Here is a 12,756-nt window from a genome sequence, read left to right as displayed (position 1 = left end):
GTTGAGACCCCAGTAATATATACACGGTCGCAGCCCACCATCCTTTTTCTCCACAAAGAAGAAACTAGAAGCGACTGGGGATGTGGAAAGATGGATGAAACCTTGTTCCTGGACCTCTTTGATGTATTTCTCCATAGCCACAGTTTCTGGGATAGACAAAGGATACACGCGATCCACTGGAAGTCTATAGCGCAGTCCCATGGTCTATGTGGAGGTAATTGGGCTGCACGTTGAGGGCTGAACACATCCTGGAAGGAATGATATACAGGGGGTATGTCATGAATTTTGTCACTGTCCGGACTTTCTATGAAAGTGGCCCCCAGGGTGATTTCAGTGGGCTGTCATGGTTCTGGACGGTTGGAAAAACAGGTGGGATAACAGCCGTCACCCCATCGTAAGATTTTCCCGGTTGACCAAGATAAATGTGGAGCATGTTGTTGCAACCAGGGCCGTCCCAGAATGACATCAACCTTGGCGAGTTCTAATACCAGTAGGGTGATTTCCTCCTGGTGTAGACATCCGACTTGTAGCGTTAATGGAGGGGTTTGGAAATGTATACCACGTGGAGTAAGATATTTTCCTGTGATGGACTGAACGCTGAAAGGGTTTGGACATCGATGGCACTGGAGATGTAATGGGCGTCTCAGGGACCCAGGCTGAGCCTGAATCGAGAAGAGCTGTGACTGACAAAGAACCGGTGGGTAGTAACAATGTAACTGGAGTAGTGAGGGATTCTGCAGGAAGAGGAATAGAATCAGTCACACTCACCCTTGGTCTTGGAGGTGAAACGGGACACTTCTCAATCTGATGGTCAGCCTGACCGCAGTAAAGGCAAAGTCCGTTTATGAGCCTGCGGCGCCGCTCTGTGGGTGTTAGGCGTACTGCGTTGACTTGCATGGGCTCTGGAGCAGTTATGGGGGAAGCTGCAGCCATAGGTGGGATGTCCTGGAGACAACTCTCTATGAGCTACCTGGATGGCGAGTTGCATGAACTTCTCCAGCCCAATGCTGTCATCCTGGGTAGATAGGTGGAGATGAAGAGAAGGCTCCAAGCTCATGCGGAAATGGGTGAAAAGTGCTGCCTCATTCCAGCCACTGGCGGCCGCTAGGGTGCGGAATTTCAGGACATGCGTGGATATGGAGGTGTTTCCTTGTTGTAGTCGAAACAGCTGTTCTTGTACGGTGGCGTCACCAGCGGGAATCCCGAACACTTCCCGGAAGTGCTGGGTAAACTGCGAGAAGGATTGGATTACAGCGCCGTTCTGCTGCCAAATGGCTTCTGCCCACTGCAGAGCCGGTCCTGAAAGCAGGGATATGATATATGCAATTTTTGAGCGATCGGTTGGATACTTGCTGGGGTTCATCTCTAGGTGTAAGGAGCACTGGAGCAGAAATCCGCTGCATTGTTGGCTGTCTCTGGAAAAGCGGTTGGTAGGTGGATCCATCTCCGTTTTCGGTTATCGTCGGACCTTCTGTTACGAAGGACTCCGAGCAGACAGGTTAAGGTAAGCAGGATTTATTATAAGAACTGAGGAGGTAACACAGGTTCTTACTATGTAGATAGGAGTAGTGGAAGTCTCTGGATGATAATCAGTGATGCAGGTAGTCGGGACTGGGAAGGGGAGGTTAGGAGAGTCCAACAGCATTAAAATGAGGTCCGACAACGACTGACTGTGTAACTGGAGTATAAGTAGTCCTTGAGTCAGAGTGGCAGCAGCTGTAAGCCATCAGAATTCCGGTGAGTGACTGCGGTAATGCGTCCCAGGTGTGTCAGCGACAGGGTCTGGTGCAACAACTGGATCCTGGTGTGGATCCACATTGGGAGTTGTGGGTCTGCTGGTTCTGGGTTTGGGTTCAGTTTCCACCTGATCTGTGTCCTTCCTCTTTACTTAAAATTCAGATTTATGTCACTTTCTCTTCATTCTTATATCTTCCTTTACTAAATCAGACTGGTTAAAGTCTATATTTCTCCACATTTTCATGTTGTAGCTACTTCAAACACCAGCTAGCATCCTTGCTAGCCTCCTGTAAAATGAAACTGGATCACATAACACTAGCTTGGTCACCACTAAGTAACATAGATACTGAGCTTCTCTTTGAACATCTTTATTGTTTATTTTCAATTCCAATGTGACAATCTTGATGAATTTGTCATGGCTCACGCTTCCTCACTTTCTGCTGACCTTATTTGGATCACAGAGCACCTCTTCTATCAGGACGGCGCAGCTGGAAGTCATCAGACTAATCACCACTCACGCATAAGAACTCCAGGCGGATCTTCAGTCTTCGCTGGATTATACTACAATCTGTGGTAACCAGTCGTGACCTAAGTCTAGTCTCTATCTCGTAACTTGACGTTAACTCTCCTATGCTTTCTCCCTACAAGAACCCGACCCGAACCTCGCTGGTGACTTCGGAGAATCCTGTCTGCCCGCTCCAGCCCGTCCTCCCCACGATCTCATCTCATTCCACTGACAAGTGTCAAAATAAAGTGTATGTTAACCTTTCCCAGCATTTCCTCCTCCTTGGATCCTAACACCAACCCTGACAGAATTGAGTTGATGTGTAGTCCTGTAAATACACTCACTGAAAACTAAATATGACCTGGTTTCCCGACATTAGCTTAAACTAATCTAGTGCTAGCACAGAACAAGATTAGCACTGCTATGTAGCTTCATGCTAACACCAGGTTAATAGCCTTAAGTAACATTTGTACCTGCACATGGATTAAATCTTCTAGATTTTTTATAGGATGTATAAATAAGAAACTACTTTATAATTTACTTCTGGTGCAGTGATACTGGTGCAATGATACTGGTGTAGTGATACTGGTGCAGTGATACTGGTATAATGATACTGGTGTAGCAATACTGGTGCAATGATACTGGTATAATGACACTGGTGCAGTGATACTGGTGTAATGATACTTGATCAGTGATATTGGTGCAATGATACTGGTGCAGTGATACTGGTGCAATGATACTGGTGCAGTGATACTGGTGTAGTGATACTGGTGCAGTGATACTGGTATAATGATACTTGATCAGTGATACTGGTGCAATGATACTGGTGCAGTGATACTGGTGCAGGGATGCTGGTGTAGTGATACTGGTGCAGTGATACTGGTATAATGATATTGGTGCAGTGATACTGGTGCAGTAATACTGGTGCAATGATACTGGTACAGTGATACTGGTGCAATGATACTGGTGCAGTGATACTAGTGTAGTGATACTGGTGCAGTGATACTGGTATAATGACACTGGTGCAGTGATACTGGTGTAATGATACTTGATCAGTGATACTGGTGCAATGATACTGGTATAATGACACTGGTGCAGTGATACTGGTGTAATGATACTTGATCAGTGATACTGGTGCAATGATACTGGTATAATGACACTGGTGCAGTGATACTGGTGTAATGATACTTGATCAGTGATACTGGTGCAATGATACTGGTGCAGTGATACTGGTGCAGTGATACTGGTGCAATGATACTGGTGCAGTGATACTGGTGCAGTGATACTGGTATAATGACACTGGTGCAGTGATACTGGTGTAATGATACTTGATCACTGATACTGGTGCAATGGTACTGGTGCAATAATACTGGTGCAGTGATACTGGTATAATGATATTGGTGCAGTGATACTGGTGTAATGATACTTGATCAGGGATACTGGTACAGTGATACTGGTGCAGTGATACTGGTGCAATGATACTGGTGCAGTGATACTGGTGTAGTGATACTGGTGCAGTGATACTGGTATAATGACACTGGTGCAGTGATACTGGTGTAATGATACTTGATCAGTGATACTGGTGCAATGATACTGGTGCAGTGATACTGGTGCAATGATACTGGTGCAGTGATACTGGTGTAGTGATATTGGTGCAATGATACTGGTATAATGACACTGGTGCAGTGATACTGGTGTAGAGGATTTGGCCTCGAAAATAAAGACTGAACTTCTATTTAATTCTTACTGAATGAAACATTCTCCTTACAGACCAACAGGACATTTCCTTCTTGCTCCAAAAGGGAGGATCTGACTGGTAAAACCCAGGACTCAGATTTATGACATGGTGTTCAGCTCCACAGGTCAAGAAAGGTCAACTCTCCAACCTTAGAGAAGGCGAGTATGAACTGACGATAATAGCCAGCAAACCCAAGAAAAAATTTCACCTGCTTTACTGTCTGGGGTACTGGTCAGTCTCTCACTGCTGCTGTTTTGGCTGGATCTGTGTCCACTCCCTCCTCACTGATGACATGTCCCAAGTAAGTCACTTTCTGCTGAAACAGGTGGCACTTGTTGGGCTCCAGCTTCAATCCATATTGATGGAGCTTTTGAAACACTTCCTCCAAGTGGCTTACATGGCAGTTGAAATCTAAGGAAAACACAACCACGTCATCCAGGTAAATGAACAAAAAAATCATTTACCATGTTCCCTAGACAACGCTGCATCAGCCTTTGGAATGTGGCGGGGGCATTACACAGGCCAAATGGCATCCACTCATACTCATACAAGCCAAATGGTGTTGTGAAGGCCTTTTTATCTCGGTCGGAGGGATCCATCTCCACCTGCCAGTAGCCACTTGCAGGGTCCAGGGTGGAGTACCACTTTGTGGCTTTAAGTCCAGTCAGTGACTCCTCTATACGTGGTAGAGGATGCGCAACCTTGTGGGTCAGTGCGTTCATCCTCCTGTAATCCACGCAGAACCTCCAGCTTCCATCCTTCTTACGTACCAGTACAATGGGAGCTGCCCAGGGGCTTGCGCTCTCCCTCTCCACCATTATTGAGCATATTCTGTAGCAGGGTTCACAGCTCCGTATAGAGGCTTGGAGGAACTGGCCGATATCGCTCATGGCTCGGTGGTGCCGATCCAGTTGGGATTTGGTGCGTTACTGCCTCTGTGCGACCAAATTCGCCTTAATGGCTTGAAAACACCCGTGTCCATCTCTGTAACAGATGGGTCATTTTAGCCTGTTGGTGGGGGTCAGTCCATCTCCCTGCAGAGACAGTACAGGATGCTTTGTGGGTTCATCTACTCCCTCTGACGTGCCAACCCGTCTCACCGACACCTCTACTACATCTGGTTCCACACTACCAAGAACTAGCTCTTGCTCACTTTGTATGTCGTCTTTGGTTCCCCCTTGTACTTGAGCCAATGGCTGACGCTGTGGAACCTCTACTGGATAAGGGTTGGGGGTGTAGACCCTGCAAGGTACTTGCCACCATTTAAGGTTGCCAGCTTCCTTCCCACACGCCACTCTGTCACCATCAGGGAGAGGCTCCACAGTCACATGAGGTATTAGACACACCTTCCGATACTCGTGTCCATATTATCATCTCAGAGTAGGCTGGGATAATAACTGGTGGTTGTGATGGCAACTTTGCTACACCCTGAAAGGGGGGGAGGAAGGCAGCTTGTGGCAACAAAGTTGACATTGCACAAATGCTAGTGCCCAAGCCCATCCCTCCACAGGTGCTACAGTGGTTCTGAAAGCAGAAAACCCTGGGTGATTCCCTTTAGTGAGAGTAGACCACAATTCCTGGATAATGTTCATGCCCAGTATGCCCTTGTTAGGCACCAAACAGTCATCAGCAACAATTATCACCCCGTTTTGAGGAGTGTGTACTCACCCTGCCGTACAGTCCACCAGGGTCTAGACAACGTAGGGGATCTGTTGTCCATTGGCAGCAAGCAATGTTAATTCAGGGGCCTGGCCCGCACTCATCACACTAGCCCCCTCCAGGTACTTGGTAAACAAACTGCTGCTCAGCATTGTCACTTGGGAGCCTCTATCAAGCACAAAGGGTATGGAGTGATCATTCATTCCAACCAAAACCTCAGGGCACTCACCTACCAAGGCAGATTTTGACTGTACAGCTGTTGTAGACTCATCTGGTGTAACCACCCCCACAGCTTGGCCCTCAACTGCCGGGGAGATACAAATGCTGGGGCCCAGGCCTCTGCAAGCAGTGACGCTGCACATGCCTGGCAACACCACATCATCTGCAGATTAGTCTACCCTGCGTGCCCCACTGGTAGACGGGCATTGCTGGGTTGTCTTGTCGCCTCATTCGTGGGGCCTGTACTGTGACCCTCGGAGGTCTCGGAGCTGGAGAGGCTTCCTTGCCAGACAGCTGTGACCTTACTTCTTCCATGAGGTTGACTGAGATGGCCTTCATCTGCTCCAGAATCTCTTTCTTCATCTCCCCAACCAGCCCTGCTTGGAGCTTTGCCAATAGCTGGGCCTTCAGTTCCTCATTGGTTGTGGTGCTCCTCTGGGTTTGAGCTGTGACCCTGTGGGAGGAAGTGGCCACCGCATCATTTTGTAGTTCCTGTTCCAGGGCCCTTGCCTTCTTGCAGATAAGAAAGAAAGTCATGGTTTCATGGCGTCTCATCTGCCTGCTCAGTTCCTGTTTCACAGGTTTTGGTTGTAGGCCAACCATTAGCTGGTCCAGAAGTAGGTCCTTGCCATCATCAGGATCGCCTTCACTCTGCTCCTGCCATCTGAAAAACAGTTCTCTTAGTCTTAATATAAAAGTTCCAATGCTTTCCTCAGCACTACAATTGAAAAAGCTAGACTGCAGTTGTGGGCTAGTTGAAGGCTTAGTATACAGCTTTTGTAAAATGTACAGTACCTTCTGTCCAGTATTTTTGTCACCTTGACTGACCAGCTGCAGTTCCCGCTTGGGCTCTTGTTCTAGGGCCCCTAGAACAAAGTCTGCTTGCTGCTGTTGGCTCAGTCCTTGGGCCTGCAACATGGCCTCCACCTGAGCCCTCCATTCTGAAAATTTGTTTTTATTACCATCAAATTTAGGAATCCAAGCAGCCCCCATAGACCATGGTAAAAACAAACTGTGTCACTGGTGGGTTTCCCTCACTCTGAGCAGTTTCCATCTTCAACAGTGGAGCTGGTATCGGTCAACAACGCCAAAAAGGGAACAATGTCACTCAATAGAGTGAGGGTTCTTCTAAATACCAGCAAAAAAGAATTTCCACTGTCAAAAAAGGAGAGTATATAGGGTTTACAATTTTATGGACAATAAAATAGTTTCTCTTTTTGTAAAAATAAAATATATAAGGAAATTTAAAAAATCATAATACTAAAAGACAAAAGATTACTAAAATGGTTAAAAGGAAAAAACCCAATTCCAAAAAAGTGGAGGCAGGGGACTAAAGTAAAAAAAACCTCTGTCCTTGATCTAGAACTCGCAAGCATCCACAGAATGTCCCAGCGTACTCCTAATATTTCTCACTGGAGATAATTCAGGTCAACCAGCCGGCCTGGGTCTGTGGTCATCACCCTGTCGGCTGGATATTCTCGACATGCCGCTGTGGGGGGGAGAAGAAAGTCTAACTCAGTTGCTGCAATTTTCTATGAGGAGGAAAGAGGTTGCACGCCTGTGGCATCCACAAGCTCTTCCACTTTTACTTGGCTGGTAACAGGCATAGCAGTAGTCTACTCAAGGCCTGGGTCAGTCCTGCAGCCTCTTCGGTTATCTGTCTGCAGTCCATGCAGCTTCCTCTGACTCCTTCAGTCCCGCCTGTACTGCAGCTTTGTCTGTTCTGTCCAACATTTCTATTCTGCTTGGTCTGCTGCTTGCCTTCCTCCCTGTTCATCCTCCTTCAAGCCTTAAGAGAGGCTTCTTATTACTCATTGTCCAATCCAGAGCCAGGGGGGTGTGGGGGACCTAAATGAAATCAGTTGTTCTCAATCATGACCAGGTGTCTACCCTCATGCAATTAGAAACACAGCAAGTGAAATATAAAACCCAAAATAAAAATCCACACAAATGTCAATAGCCAAACTCATACAAAAATAATACAAAATCATAAAACTGAACAAGAATTAGCTAAAGAAAAATAAGGTCCCACTTTGATACAACCCCCTTTCACAGGCAATCTTAACTGGAAACAAACCATCTGGACACACCAAGAACTGTTTTTCTTACACATTCCAAGAGGGTAATAAAGTGATTTAAGGTTTTCTCTGTGTCACACCATAGAGAAGACAGAGAGAGGAAAAGATACTACTCTTATTATTTTAAAATGTTCAGTTAAATATGTATATATATACACACACATGTGTTTTATTTTGATAGTGCATACCATGCTTATAATCATTATCATTTTGTACAAGGTTTAATCAACAAGCTTGATTAACTTGTGATCTCAAACTTTATTAACGTGTTCATCTTTTCAAGGTATCGCCTTCTTACTATTTTTATTGTGTCTCTTTAATGATTCATTGATGATTTTATTGATGTTTCATTTTAAGGCGTTAATAACTTGGACATACAGAAATATTCACAAAGGTTTAATTTGATACTTTTACAAAATGATCAGACCAGCCTACGTCTGCTGTCTGAGCTGACCACCAAACTCCTGAATGCTTATTGGTCAAAATAATGGTCCCACATCCTTCTGTGGGGCGGGTCATCACACTAACACTTTTGAAACTCAGAACAAAAAGCTTTAGTGGGTCTCCAACTTCCCCTGGAGTTGTACCTGAATCTTCTTCAGAAATGGCTCTTTTCTTTCAGAAGTCCTAGAGACATAATATTCTCAGGACATGTCTTTGGAATGCCAGGGAGGGAAAGAGCTGAGGCATGAAGAATTAAGTTTGACATGATGTAAGAACATCATCAGATACTAAAGTTTGGGCCTGCATTGAAGATGCATGATTGATTTAGTTTCTTTTTGGACTGATTAAATCTGTTTTGTTCATGCCTTTCCCAACTGATACTTCCTTTTTAGTTATGTTTTATCTTTTGGATTTTTAATATTGATCATAAATTTTGATCTTTAGTTTGGATGACTGGTTAACTCAGGCTGACACACACTTCAGAACCAGTTCTACAGAGTTTCTTTCTGGACTGATCCAAAGCTGGACTTTTTATCTTATGCCATACCACTGCAAACCATTCAATGTCCATCATCCTCGACACCATCTGGCGAGCCGCGGGAGAGTCCGCATGAGGCTGCCTGATCCAAACCTTTGAACCACCACGTGACGCATCTTCTGGCCTTCTTGGGAGTCGTTCGGGAGCCAAACCACCTGTGCCAACTTTCTCATTTGCCCAGGAGAGTCACCACAACAGTCGTAAGTCGGCTCGATCCAAATAGAACTGGACGAGTCCTGCTCGGATCAATTCTCTGCTGGTCTGCCAAGGAATGATTGGTTATCTGACGGTGACCTTAGCCGTTCTACATCTTAGTTAAACTTTCAGCTTTAAACAGATGAGGTTCTGTTTTCCCTCCTTTTCTTTTAGGATTCAGATATCCCTTTTGTCAGTTTTCTTAAACATTAGTTGAATTAACACCACAGTTTAATTACTTTGTTTAATTTCTTACACACATTTTATTCATTCTGACTTGAAAATAAGCGTCTGGTTTGAACACCATATTCTGCATTTTATAATATAATGTTTGATTAATTTTTCCATTCGAAGTCCTTTTTAATATTTCATTTTTCATTTATGCCTGATTAGACTAGTAATAAATATTGAATATTTATCCTAAACTGGTCTGGTTATTGTGAACTCCTCCGTTGAGTCATGTTATGGGTCTCTTCAAATTAAGAATTCATGTTATTAGCGCCCTGAGACAGATTGATTAATAACTGATTGATTTGACTAGCTTGAATTAATTAATTTATTAAATTAATTAATTTTGTACTCTGATGGTGTCCACACAGCCATTAGAAAAGTATTACGCTAACTGTGTGGTGGTGCCCAAGGTATAATCAATATTTTGACTAATAATTAATAATTTTATTGTATTTTATTTATTCAAATTAATTATTTTATTAAACATCTTTAATGTTTAATTATGCTAAATCACTATCACTATAGTGATACTGGTGCAGTGAGACTGTGCAGTGATAGTGGTATAGTGATACTGGTGCAGTGATACTGGTGTAGTGATACTGGTGCAGTGATACTGGTATAGTGATACTGGTGCAGTGATACTGGTATAGTGATACTGGTGGTGCAGTGATATTGGGATAGTCATACTGGTGCAGTGATACTGATGTAGTGATACTGGTGCAGTGATACTGGTATAGTGATACTGGTGCAGTGACACTGTGCAGTGATACTGGTGTAGTGATACTGTGCAGTGATACTGGTGTTTTGATACTGGTATAGTGATACTGGTGCAGTGATACTGGTGCAGTGATACTGGTGTAGTAATACTGGTGCAGCGATACTGTACAGTGATACTGGTATAGTGATACTGATTCAGTGATACTGGTATACTGATAAATGTGCTATAATACGGATGTAATTATACTGGTGCAGTGATACTGGTATAGTGATACTGGTGCAGTGATACTGGTATAGTGATAAAGGTGCAATGATGCTGGTATAGTGATACAGGTGTAGTGATACTGGTATAGTGATACTGGTGCAGTGATACTGGTGTAGTGATACTGGTATAGTGATACTGGTGCAGTGATACAGGTATAGTGATACTGGTGCAGTTATACTGGTGCAGTAATATTGGTATAGTGATACTGGTGCAGTGATACTGATGTAGTGATACTGGTGCAGTGATACTGGTATAGTGATACTGGTATAGTGATCCCGGTGCAGTAATACTGGTGTAGTGATACTGGAATAGTGATACTAGTGCAGTGATACTGGTGTAGTGATACTGGTGCAGTGATACTGGTATAGTGATACTGGTGGTGCAGTGATATTGGTATAGTCATACTGGTGCAGTGATACTGATGTAGTGATACTGGTGCAGTGATACTGATATAGTGATACTGGTGCAGTGACACTGTGCAGTGATACTGGTGCAGTGATACTGTGCAGTGATACTGGTGTATTGATACTGGTATAGTGATACTGGTGCAGTGATACTGGTATAGTGATACTAGTGCAGCAATACTGTACAGCGATACTGGTATAGTGATACTGGTTCAGTGATACTGGTATACTGATAAAGGTGCTATAATACGGATGTAATTATACTGGTGCAGTGATACTGGTATAGTGATACTGGTGCAGCAATACAGTGCAGTGATACTGGTATAGTGATACTGGTGCAGTGATACTGGTATAGTGATAAAGGTGCAATGATGCTGGTATAGTGATACTGGTTTAGTGATACTGGTATAGTGATACTGGTGCAGTGATACTGGTGCAGTAATATTGGTATAGTGATACTGGTGCAGTGATTATGATGTAGTGATACTGGTGCAGTGATACTGGTATAGTGATACTGGTATAGTAATCCCGGTGCAGTGATACTGGTATAGTGATACTGGTGCAGTGATACTGGTGCAGTAATATTGGTATAGTGATACTGGTGTAGTGATACTGTGCAGTGATACTGGTGTATTGATACTGGTATAGTGATACTGGTGCAGCGATACTGTACAGTGATACTGGTATAGTGATACTGGTATAGTGATACTGGTATACTGATAAAGGTGCTAAAATACGGATGTAATTATACTGGTGCAGTGATACTGGTATAGTGATACTGGTGCAGCAATACAGTGCATTGATACTGGTATAGTGATACTGGTGCAGTGATACTGGTATACTGAGAAAGGTGCAATGATGCTGGTATAGTGATACTGGTGTAGTGATACTGGTATAGTGATACTGGTGCAGTGATACTGGTGTAGTGATACTGGTATAGTGATACTGGTGCAGTGATACAGGTATAGTGATACTGGTGCAGTGATACTGGTGCAGTAATATTGGTATAGTCATACTGGTGTGGTGATACTGGAATAGTGATGCTAGTGCAGTGATATTGTGTAGTGATACTGGTGCAGTGATACTGTGCAGTGATACTGGTGTAGTGATACTGGTGCAATGATACTGGTATACTGATAAAGGTGCAATGATACTGATGTAATTATACTGGTGCAGTGATACTGGTATAGTGATACTGGTGCAGTGATACTGGTGTAGTGATATTGGTGCAGCGATACTGGTATAGTGATACTGGTGCAGTGATACTGGTATAGTGATACTGGTGCAGGGATACTGTGCAGTGATACTGGTGCAGTGATACTGGTATAGTGATACTGGTGTAGTGATACTGGTGCAGTGATACTGGTGCAGCGATACTGGTATAGTGATACTGTGCAGTGATACTGGTATAGTGATACTGGTGCAGGGATACTGTGAAGTGATACTGGTGCAGTGATGCTGGTATAGTGATACTGGTGTAGTGATACTGGTGCAGTGATACTGGTATAGTGATACTGGTGCAGTGATACTGATGTAGTTATACTGGTGCAGTGATACTGGTATAGTGATACTGGTGTAGTGATACTGGAATAGTGATACCTGTGAAGTGATACTGTGCAGTGATAGTGGTGTAGTGATACTGTGCAGTGATACTGGTGCAGCGATACCGTGCAGTGATACTGATGTAATTATAGAAGTGCAGTGATACTGGTGTAGTGATACTAGTGTAGTGATACTGGTATACTGATACATTGATACTGGTGTAGTGATACTAGTGTAGTGATACTGGTATACTGATACAGTGATACTGGTATAGTGATATTGGTGCAGTGATACTGGTATAGTGATACTGGTATAGTGATATTGGTGCAGTGATACTGGTATAGTGATAATGGTGCAGTTATACTGGTATAGTGATACTGGTGTAGTGATACTGGTATAGTGATATTGGTGCAGTGATACTGGTATAGTGATACTGGTATAGTGATATTGGTGCAGTGATACTGGTGTAGTGATACTGGTGTAG

Source organism: Melanotaenia boesemani, chromosome 8 (genome assembly GCF_017639745.1).
Source record: "Melanotaenia boesemani isolate fMelBoe1 chromosome 8, fMelBoe1.pri, whole genome shotgun sequence".
In the NCBI taxonomy this organism is placed as follows: domain Eukaryota; kingdom Metazoa; phylum Chordata; class Actinopteri; order Atheriniformes; family Melanotaeniidae; genus Melanotaenia; species Melanotaenia boesemani.
The sequence above is the reverse complement of the archived record's forward strand: the minus strand, read 5'-3'. Positions refer to the sequence as shown.